The sequence below is a fragment of the Rattus norvegicus genome, chromosome 10 (genome assembly GCF_036323735.1).
Source record: "Rattus norvegicus strain BN/NHsdMcwi chromosome 10, GRCr8, whole genome shotgun sequence".
NCBI lineage: Eukaryota > Metazoa > Chordata > Mammalia > Rodentia > Muridae > Rattus > Rattus norvegicus.
Window position 1 is genome coordinate 24912635 of NC_086028.1, and position 9801 is coordinate 24922435.

The 9801-nt window shown below is 40.8% G+C and overlaps 1 pseudogene; it reads right to left on the reverse strand.

The window, feature by feature from the left end:
- Positions 1-1376: 1376 nt before the first annotated feature.
- Positions 1377-1753, reverse strand: Snu13-ps1 (small nuclear ribonucleoprotein 13, pseudogene 1; annotated as a pseudogene).
- Positions 1754-9801: the final 8048 nt, after the last annotated feature.

Sequence of the window (9801 nt, forward strand, 5' to 3'; positions counted from 1 at the left end):
GATCTACCACTGACAGTGTGGATCTGGGGAGGGGGCAGCCTCCTACTTCTTTCCTCACATGATGATAATTTCCTCGCTAAGATGCTATGAGTTGAAGTTCCACAAACTCTAGAACTAATGCTTTTTTTTTTCAAAAAAAAATTCTGGCAATTAAAGCAATGAATGAAAAGGCATTTATTGTAGATTACTAAACTAAAGAAGACTGCCAGGGTGATTAACATTAGGATCAGAACCTGACCTGTGCATTATCTAACCGAAAGCACGTAGTCAGTATTATACAAAGAAATCTAATGAGTTCATAGAAGATCAGAGTTAATATCTGTAACTATATTAAGCATCATTCCAATTTTCTTACTTTATAGACTTTTCTATCTAACCATTTATCTACATACCTTATATTTCGAAACATTATTTCTCAAAAAAAAACCACTACCTTGACAAACAGTAGTATCAATGCAACACTAAGCACATGCCTTACATTATATCACACCTATAATGTGAAAATTATAAAAGTAAATTAAGAAATTTAAAATAATGTGTCTTCACCCCACACTCACACATAAATAGTCATTGAAAAAATTGTCTTTTTAAATGAAATGTGAGCATATTTATTAGGATGCTCACTATTGAACATGTTATCACTTTCTTCATGTGACAGAGAACACACCTGACCCGTGCTGTGGGAGGAACAGGCTGTTCAAGGGCTCCACAAGAAATCCCCGTTTACCAAGGAGAGGATGGTTCCTCCTAGCGCTACCTCTGTTCTAAGTTCCAAATAGCCACGATTTCCCCAGAAACCCTTTGAGCTGTTACTGCCTCAGATACGGGAGAATTTAAGGCTACATTCATCAAAAACACACAGGACATTAATAAATGACACCAGGACATTAATAAATGACACCAGGACATAGGCCTAACGTTATCAAATTTCTTCAAATGATAAGGAGTAGGAGGGACTGTTATCCAAAAAATGTTCCTCAGTCATGGTAACATGGAGATCTTATATCAAAGGCACAAGGGACCAGTGTTACTGTCATCCTGCCCTGAACAGTGGAGGGAATTTGCAGATGGGAGTATACACTATCCCTGGCTTAAATTTCTCCTGGTTCTTCCTCTTGTTAAGGTTATTGTGATATTCTGCCTTTCACCTGTCTTAGCTATCATTCACTTATCTTTTTAAGGGAAGACGAAAAAAATGGTAGAAGAGAATGAGGAGACGGTGAAACACAACCCTGTTAAGACAAAAATAAGACAAAAGATACAAAAACCAGATGTAGTATAAATGTAATAGAAACTGGCTGAAAATAGTATATCCCATCAGACAATACAGCACACAAACAGGGCAGGAGTAGTCAGGAAAGGGCAGAGGCCATAGCCTACACCAAGAGCCTTTCAATAGACCGCTGAATGGACCGGATCTGCTGCTTTAGTTGAGACCCTTCTTTGATGGTTACCGAATAGTTGATGACAGCCCTGGACACTCCACAAGCCCATGCTAAAGCCTGCTTGGAGCGCACAAATACGTAGGGAACTCTTGTCTTCACACAGCAGAGGGAAGTGCAAGATGCTCTCCAAGGGCGCAGCATCCGCTGACGTCACATTGAACTCAGAGTTGCCTCTGTTGAGGGTTTTGGTGGTTTCACTGGCTCCTTTCTGAAGCTGTTACAGGACTGCTGAGCCAGGTCCAGCAGCTTCTTGGTGAAGTGGACATTTCCGAGGGGATAGGCCTTGGATTCACATCAGTCTCCATCATGGCTGGACTGACACCACTGCACCTCAACAACAGCCCGCCTCACACAAACTCAAACGCCGTACCGCAAAAATTGTACTATAAGCACACTTTTTTTTCTTAGAAAAGGGCGATTCTTGAGTTGCAATGCTCTGAAATCTCATTATGTCCAGCAACATTTTACTTTCCTTAACGTATAGGAACTTCCGACAGTAAGTACAAGATATTTATCAGATAATTATACTCCCAGTAAATCTAGATGTTCAAAACCCTTAAAGAAACCAAGCCCTGCCTGGCTATCACATAGTAGAACTGTAACTTTAACACTAAATAAAAATTATCCACTCACTATAATATCACACAATTAGTGATTCGTTCTTCATTTGGAAATAATGAAAGAAATGCTCAAAGGTCTGTGAAGGATATGATCTTGGGCTACAGTGACTAAGGATTACAGATTTAAGAGGATGATTTAGGCATAAGAAAATCTATTGGCTATTGGGGCCTAATTTATGAAAAGTTAAAAGATGGCGCATATGTTGTTACTGGGAGAATACTGAGAAAGCAGGGAAGACACAAGTTCAGTAGAAGATGGAGTCAAAAGGTTTGAGGGGAAAGATGTGTTCATTATTTATTTCCACATACAACTGGGAAGACAGCACACCATGAGGAAGACAGGAACGAGGCAAATATCCAGGAAATGTGAATGTGTGGAACCCCAAAGAGAAGCCCAGTTCAAGGAAACACCTTGAATTCAAAGAAGTACAATAATGGTAGCAAAATGATCCTAGAGTTAGGCCGTGATGCAAACCTGAACCAGAGAAGAAAGGTCAGGCACAAAAAGATGTTTGGGTTTGGCAGATTAAGTCACTGTCAGTGTGTTTAAGCTTGAGGTTCTGGGGCTTGTATGTCAGAATGAAACGAGAGAGGAGATAAAGAAAATTGTGTTTGTTTTTTGATTCATATGGAAAGTATAAGTGCACATGAAATGACAGTGATGTTTGGACAGAAGACGAAGACTTAAGCTCATGAGCTCAGTCTCGCCAGCTGTCTAGTGGCAGGAGCAGCTGGAAAAGGAGCCAGGAGGCAATGGAACACTGAGAAGAATGGAAAATGTTGAAACAAAAAAATTCTGTCTTAGTTAGGGTTTCCATTGTAGTATAGGCACACCATGACCAAGGCAATGCTTATGACGGACAACATTTCTTTTTATTAACTTGAGAATTTCTTATATACATTTCAAGTGTTATTCCCTTTCCCGGTTTCCAGGCAAACATCCCTATCCCCCCTCCCCTTCCTTATGGGTGTTCCGCTCCCCACCCTCCCCCCATTGCCGCCCTCCCCCCAACAGTCTAGTTCACTGGGGGTTCAGTCTTAGCAGGACCCAGGGCTTCCCCTTCCACTGGTGATCTTACTAGAATATTCATTGCTACCTATGGGGTCAGAGTCCAGGGTCAGTCCATGTATAGTATTTAGGTAGTGGCTTAGTCCCTGGAAGCTCTGGTTGCTTGACATTGTTGTACTTTTGGGGTCTCGAGCCCCCTCAAGCTCTTCCAGTTCTTTCTCTGATTCCTTACACAGGGGTCCTATTCTCAGTTCAGTGGTTTGCTGCTGGCATTCGCCTCCGTATTTGCTGTATTCTGGCTGTGTCTCTCAGAAGAGATCTACATCCGGTTCCTGTCGGTCTGCACTTCTTTGCTTCATCCATCTTGTCTAATTGGGTGGCTGTATATGTATGGGCCACATGTGGGGCAGGCTCTGAATGGGTGTTCCTTCAGTCTCTGTTTTAATCTTTGCCTCTCCCTTCCCTGCCAAGGGTATTCTTTTTCCTCATTTAAAGAAGGAGTGAAGCATTCACATTTTGATCATCCGTCTTGAGTTTCGTTTGTTCTAGGGATCTAGGGTAATTCAAGCATTTGGGCTAATAGCCACTTATCAATGAGTGCATACCATGTATGTCTTTCTGTGATTGGGTTAGCTCACTCAGGATGATATTTTCCAGTTCCAACCATTTGCCTACGAATTTCATAAACTCGTAGTTTTTGATAGCTGAGTAATATTCCATTGTGTAGATGTACCACATTTTCTGTATCCATTCCTCTGTTGAAGGGCATCTGGGTTCTTTCCATTTTCTGGCTATTATAAATAAGGCTGCGATGAACATAGTGGAGCACGTATCTCTTTTATATGTTGAGGCATCTTTTGGGTATATGCCCAAGAGAGGTATAGCTGGATCCTCAGGCAATTCAATGTCCAATTTTCTGAGGAACCTCCAGACTGATTTCCAGAATGGTTTTACCAGTCTGCAATCCCACCAACAATGGAGGAGTGTTCCTCTTTCTCCACATCCTCGCCAGCATCTGCTGTCACCTGAGTTTTTGATCTTAGCCAATCGCACTGGTGTGAGGTGAAATCTCAGGGTTGTTTTGATTTGCATTTCCCTTATGACTAAAGATGTTGAACATTTCTTTAGGTGTTTCTCAGCCATTCGGCATTCCTCAGCTGTGAATTCTTTGTTTAGCTCTGAACCCCATTTTTTAATAGGGTTATTTGTTTCCCTGCGGTCTAACTTCTTGAGTTCTTTGTATATTTTGGATATAAGGCCTCTATCTGTTGTAGGATTGGTAAAGATCTTTTCCCAATCTGTTGGTTGCCGTTTTGTCCTAACCACAGTGTCCTTTGCCTTACAGAAGCTTTGCAGTTTTATGAGATCCCATTTGTCGATTCTTGATCTTAGAGCATAAGCCATTGGTGTTTTGTTCAGGAAATTTTTTCCAGTGCCCATGTGTTCCAGATGCTTCCCTAGTTTTTCTTCTATTAGTTTGAGTGTGTCTGGTTTGATGTGGAGGTCCTTGATCCACTTGGACTTAAGCTTTGTACAGGGTGATAAGCATGGATCGATATGCATTCTTCTACATGTTGACCTCCAGTTGAACCAGCACCATTTGCTGAAAATGCTATCTTTTTTCCATTGGATGGTTTTGGCTCCTTTGTCAAAAATCAAGTGACCATAGGTGTGTGGGTTCATTTCTGGGTCTTCAATTCTATTCCATTGGTCTATCTGTGTGTCTCTGTACCAATACCATGCAGTTTTTATCACTATTGCTCTGTAATACTGCTTGAGTTCAGGGATAGTGATTCCCCCTGAAGTCCTTTTATTGTTGAGGATAGCTTTAGCTATCCTGGGTTTTTTGTTATTCCAGATGAATTTGCAAATTGTTCTGTCTAACTCTTTGAAGAATTGGATTGGTATTTAATGGGGATTGCATTGAATCTGTAGATTGCTTTTGGTAAAATGGCCATTTTTACTATATTAATCCAGCCAATCCATGAGCATGGGAGATCTTTCCATCTTCTGAGGTCTTCTTCAATTTCTTTCCTCAGTGTCTTGAAGTTCTTATTGTACAGATCTTTTACTTGCTTGGTTAAAGTCACACCGAGGTACTTTATATTATTTGGGTCTATTATGAAGGGTGTCGTTTCCCTAATTTCTTTCTCGGCTTGTTTCTCTTTTGTATAGAGGAAGGCAACTGATTTATTTGAGTTAATTTTATACCCAGCCACTTTGCTGAAGTTGTTTATCAGCTTTAGTAGTTCTCTGGTGGAACTTTTGGGATCACATAAATATACTATCATGTCATCTGCAAATAGTGATATTTTGACCTCTTCTTTTCCGATCTGTATCCCTTTGATCTCCTTTTGTTGTCTGATTGCTCTGGCTAGAACTTCAAGAACTATATTGAATAAGTAAGGAGAGAGTGGGCAGCCTTGTCTAGTGCCTGATTTTAGTGGGATTGCTTCAAGTTTCTCTCCATTTAGTTTAATGTTAGCAGCTGGTTTGCTGTATATGGCTTTTACTATGTTTAGGTATGGGCCTTGAATTTCTATTCTTTCCAGGACTTTTATAATGAAGGGGTGTTGAATTTTGTCAAATGCTTTCTCAGCATCTAATGAAATGATCATGTGGTTCTGTTCTTTCAGTTTGTTTATATAATGGATCACGTTGATGGTTTTCCGTATATTAAACCATCCCTGCATGCCTGGGATGAAGCCTACTTGATCATGGTGGATGATTGTTTTGATGTGCTCTTGAATTCGGTTTGCCAGAATTTTGTTGAGTATTTTTGCGTCGATATTCATAAGGGAAATTGGTCTGAAGTTCTCTTTCTTTGTTGTGTCTTTGTGTGGTTTAGGTATAAGAGTAATTGTGGCTTCGTAGAAGGAATTCGGTAGGGCTCCATCTGTTTCAATTTTGTGGAATAATTTGGATAATATTGGTATGAGGTCTTCTATGAAGGTTTGATAGAATTCTGCACTAAACCCGTCTGGACCTGGGCTCTTTTTGGTTGGGAGACCTTTAATGACTGCTTCTATTTCCTTAGGAGTTATGGGGTTGTTTAACTGGTTTATCTGTTCCTGATTTAACTTCGATACCTGGTATCTGTCTAGGAAATTGTCCATTTCCTGAAGATTTTCAAGTTTTGTTGAATATAGGTTTTTATAGTAAGATCTGATGATTTTTTGAATTTCCTCTGAATCTGTAGTTATGTCTCCCTTTTCATTTCTGATTTTGTTAATTTGGACGCACTCTCTGTCTCCTCTCGTTAGTCTGGCTAAGGGTTTATCTATCTATCTTGTTGATTTTCTCAAAGAACCAACTTTTGGTTCTGTTGATTCTTTCTATGGTCCTTTTTGTTTCTACTTGGTTGATTTCAGCTCTGAGTTTGATTATTTCCTGCCTTCTACTCCTCCTGGGTGTATTTGCTTCTTTTTGTTCTAGAGCTTTTAGGTGTGCTGTCAAGCTGCTGACATATGCTCTTTCCTGTTTCTTTCTGCAGGCACTCAGCGCTATGAGTTTTCCTCTTAGCACAGCTTTCATTGTGTCCCATAAGTTTGAGTATGTTGCATCTTCATTTTCATTAAATTCTTAAAAGTTTTTAATTTCTTTCTTTATTTCTTCCTTGACCAGGTTATCATTGAGTAGAGCATTGTTCAATTTCCACGTATATGTGGGCATTCTTCCCTTATTGTTATTGAAGATCAGTTTTAGGCCGTGGTGGTCCGATAGCACGCATGGGATTATTTCTATCTTTCTGTACCTGTTGAGGCCCGTTTTTTGACCAATTATATGGTCAATTTTGGAGAAAGTACCATGAGGAGCTGAGAAGAAGGTATATCCTTTTGCTTTAGGATAGAATGTTCTATAAATATCCGTTAAGTCCATTTGGCTCATGACTTCTCTTAGTCTGTCGACATCACTGTTTAATTTCTGTTTCCATGATCTGTCCATTGATGAGAGTGGGGTGTTGAAATCTCCCACTATTATTGTGTGAGGTGCAATGTGTGTTTTGAGCTTTAGTAAGGTTTCTTTTACGTATGTAGGTGCCCTTGTATTTGGGGCATAGATATTTAGGATTGAGAGTTCATCTTGGTGGATTTTTCCTTTGATGAATATGAAGTGTCCTTCCTTATCTTTTTTGTTGACTTTTAGTTGGAAATTGATTTTATTTGATATTAGAATGGCTACTCCAGCTTGCTTCTTCTGACCATTTGCTTGGAAAGTGGTTTTCCAGCCTTTCACTCTGAGGTAGTGTCTGTCTTTGTCTCTGAGGTGTGTTTCCTGTAGGCAGCAGAATGCAGGGTCCTCGTTGCGTATCCAGTTTGTTAATCTATGTCTTTTTATTGGGGAGTTGAGGCCATTGATATTGAGAGATATTAAGGAATAGTGATTATTGTTTCCCTTTATATTCATATTTGGATGGGAGGTTATGTTTGTGTGCTTTCATTCTCTTTGTTTTGTTGCCAAGACGATTAGTTTCTTGCTTCTTCTAGGGTATAGCTTGCCTCCTTATGTTGGGCTTTACCATTTATTATCCTTTGTAGTGCTGGATTTGTAGAATGATATTGTGTAAATTTGGTTTTGTCATGGAATATCTTGGTTTCTCCATCTATGTTAATTGAGAGTTTTGCTGGATACAGTAACCTGGGCTGGCATTTGTGTTCTCTTAGGGTCTGTATGACATCAGTCCAGGATCTTCTGGCCTTCATAGTTTCTGGCGAGAAGTCTGGTGTGATTCTGATAGGTCTCCCTTTATATGTTACTTGACCTTTTTCCCTTACTGCTTTTAATATTCTTTCTTTATTTTGTGCGTTTGGTGTTTTGACAATTATGTGACGGGAGGTGTTTCTTTTCTGGTCCAATCTATTTGGAGTTCTGTAGGCTTCTTGTATGTCTATGGGTATCTCTTTTTTTAGGTTAGGGAAGTTTTCTTCTATGATTTTGTTGAAGATATTTACTGGTCCTTTGAGCTGGGAGTCTTCACTCTCTTCTATACCTATTATCCTTAGGTTTGATCTTCTCATTGAGTCCTGGATTTCCTGTATGTTTTGGACCAGTAGCTTTTTCCGCTTTACATTATCTTTGACAGTTGAGTCAATGATTTCTATGGAATCTTCTGCTCCTGAGATTCTCTCTTCCATCTCTTGTATTCTGTTTGTGAAGCTTGTATCTACAGCTCCTTGTCTCTTCTTTTGGTTTTCTATATCCAGGGTTGTTTCCATGTGTTCTTTCTTGATTGCTTCTATTTCCATTTTTAATTCCTTCAACTGTTTGATTGTGTTTTCCTGGAATTCTTTCAGGGATTTTTGCGATTCCTCTCTGTAGGCTTCTACTTGTTTATTAATGTTTTCCTGTGTTTCCCTAAGTGTGTTCATGTCTTTCTTGAAGTCCTCCAGCATCATGATCAAATATGATTTTGAAACTAGATCTTGCCTTTCTGGTGTGTTTGGATATTCCATGTTTGTTTTGGTGGGAGAATTGGGCTCCGATGGTGCCATGTAGTCTTGGTTTCTGTTGCTTGGGTTCCTGCGCTTGCCTCTTGCCATCAGATTATCTCTAGTGTTACTTTGTTCTGCTATTTCTGACAGTGGCTAGACTGTCCTATAAGCCTGTGTGTCAGGAGTGCTGTAGACCTGTTTTCCTCTCTTTCAGTCAGTTATGGGGACAGAGTGTTCTGCTTTCGGGCGTGTAGTTTTTCCTCTCTACAGGTCTTCAGCTGTTCCTGTGGGCCTGTGTCTTGAGTTCACCAGGCAGCTTTCTTGCAGCAGAAAATTTGGTCTTACCTGTGGTCCCGTGGCTCAAGTTTGCTTGTGGGGTGCTGCCCAGGGGCTCTCTGCAGCGGCAGCAACCAGGAAGACCTGTGCCGCCCCTTCCGGGAGCTTCAGTGCACCAGGGTTCCAGATGGTCTTTGGCTTTTTCCTCTGGCGTCCGAGATGTGTGTGCAGGGAGCAGTCTCTTCTGGTTTCCCAGGCTTGTCTGCCTCTCTGAAGGTTTAGCTCTCCCTCCCACGGGATTTGGGTGCATAGAACTGTTTATCCGGTCTGTTTCTTTCAGGTTCTGGTGGTGTCTCAGGCAGGTGTCCTGCCGCTCCTGGGCCCTCCCCCACGGGAGCCCAGAGGCCTTATACATTTTCCTCCTGGGCCAGGGATGTGGGCAGGGGTGAGCAGTGTTGGTGGTCTCTTCCGCTCTGCAGCCTCAGGAGTGCCCACCTGACCAGGCGGTTGGGTCTCTCTCTCACCGGGTCTCTGAACCCCATTTTTAATAGGGTTATTTGTCTCCCTGCGGTCTAACTTCTTGAGTTCTTTGTATATTTTGGATATAAGGCCTCTATCTGTTGTAGGATTGGTAAAGATCTTTTCCCAATCTGTTGGTTGCCATTTTGTCCTAAGCACAGTGTCCTTTGCCTTACAGAAGCTTTGCAGTCAAATGCAGTTTTAAATGTAAATGTAACCCATTACTTCATTAACTCTTCCTTACACGCTGTCCGTATGATTTAAATACGAGTTTAGTCCAACAGACATCCAATAAAAATTGCTATAGATTTATAAGTATACAAAAACTTGAGGAAAAACAATTGATTAAATCATATTTGCTTCTGTCCATTGGGTATCACACACACCCACCCATCCCCCCACACACACATAGAGTTGGGGCAGACCGGAAAAGAGACACAGAGACACACATAGAGAGACTTAGAGGTACACACAGAAAAGGTAAAGGAATTAGTCCAATA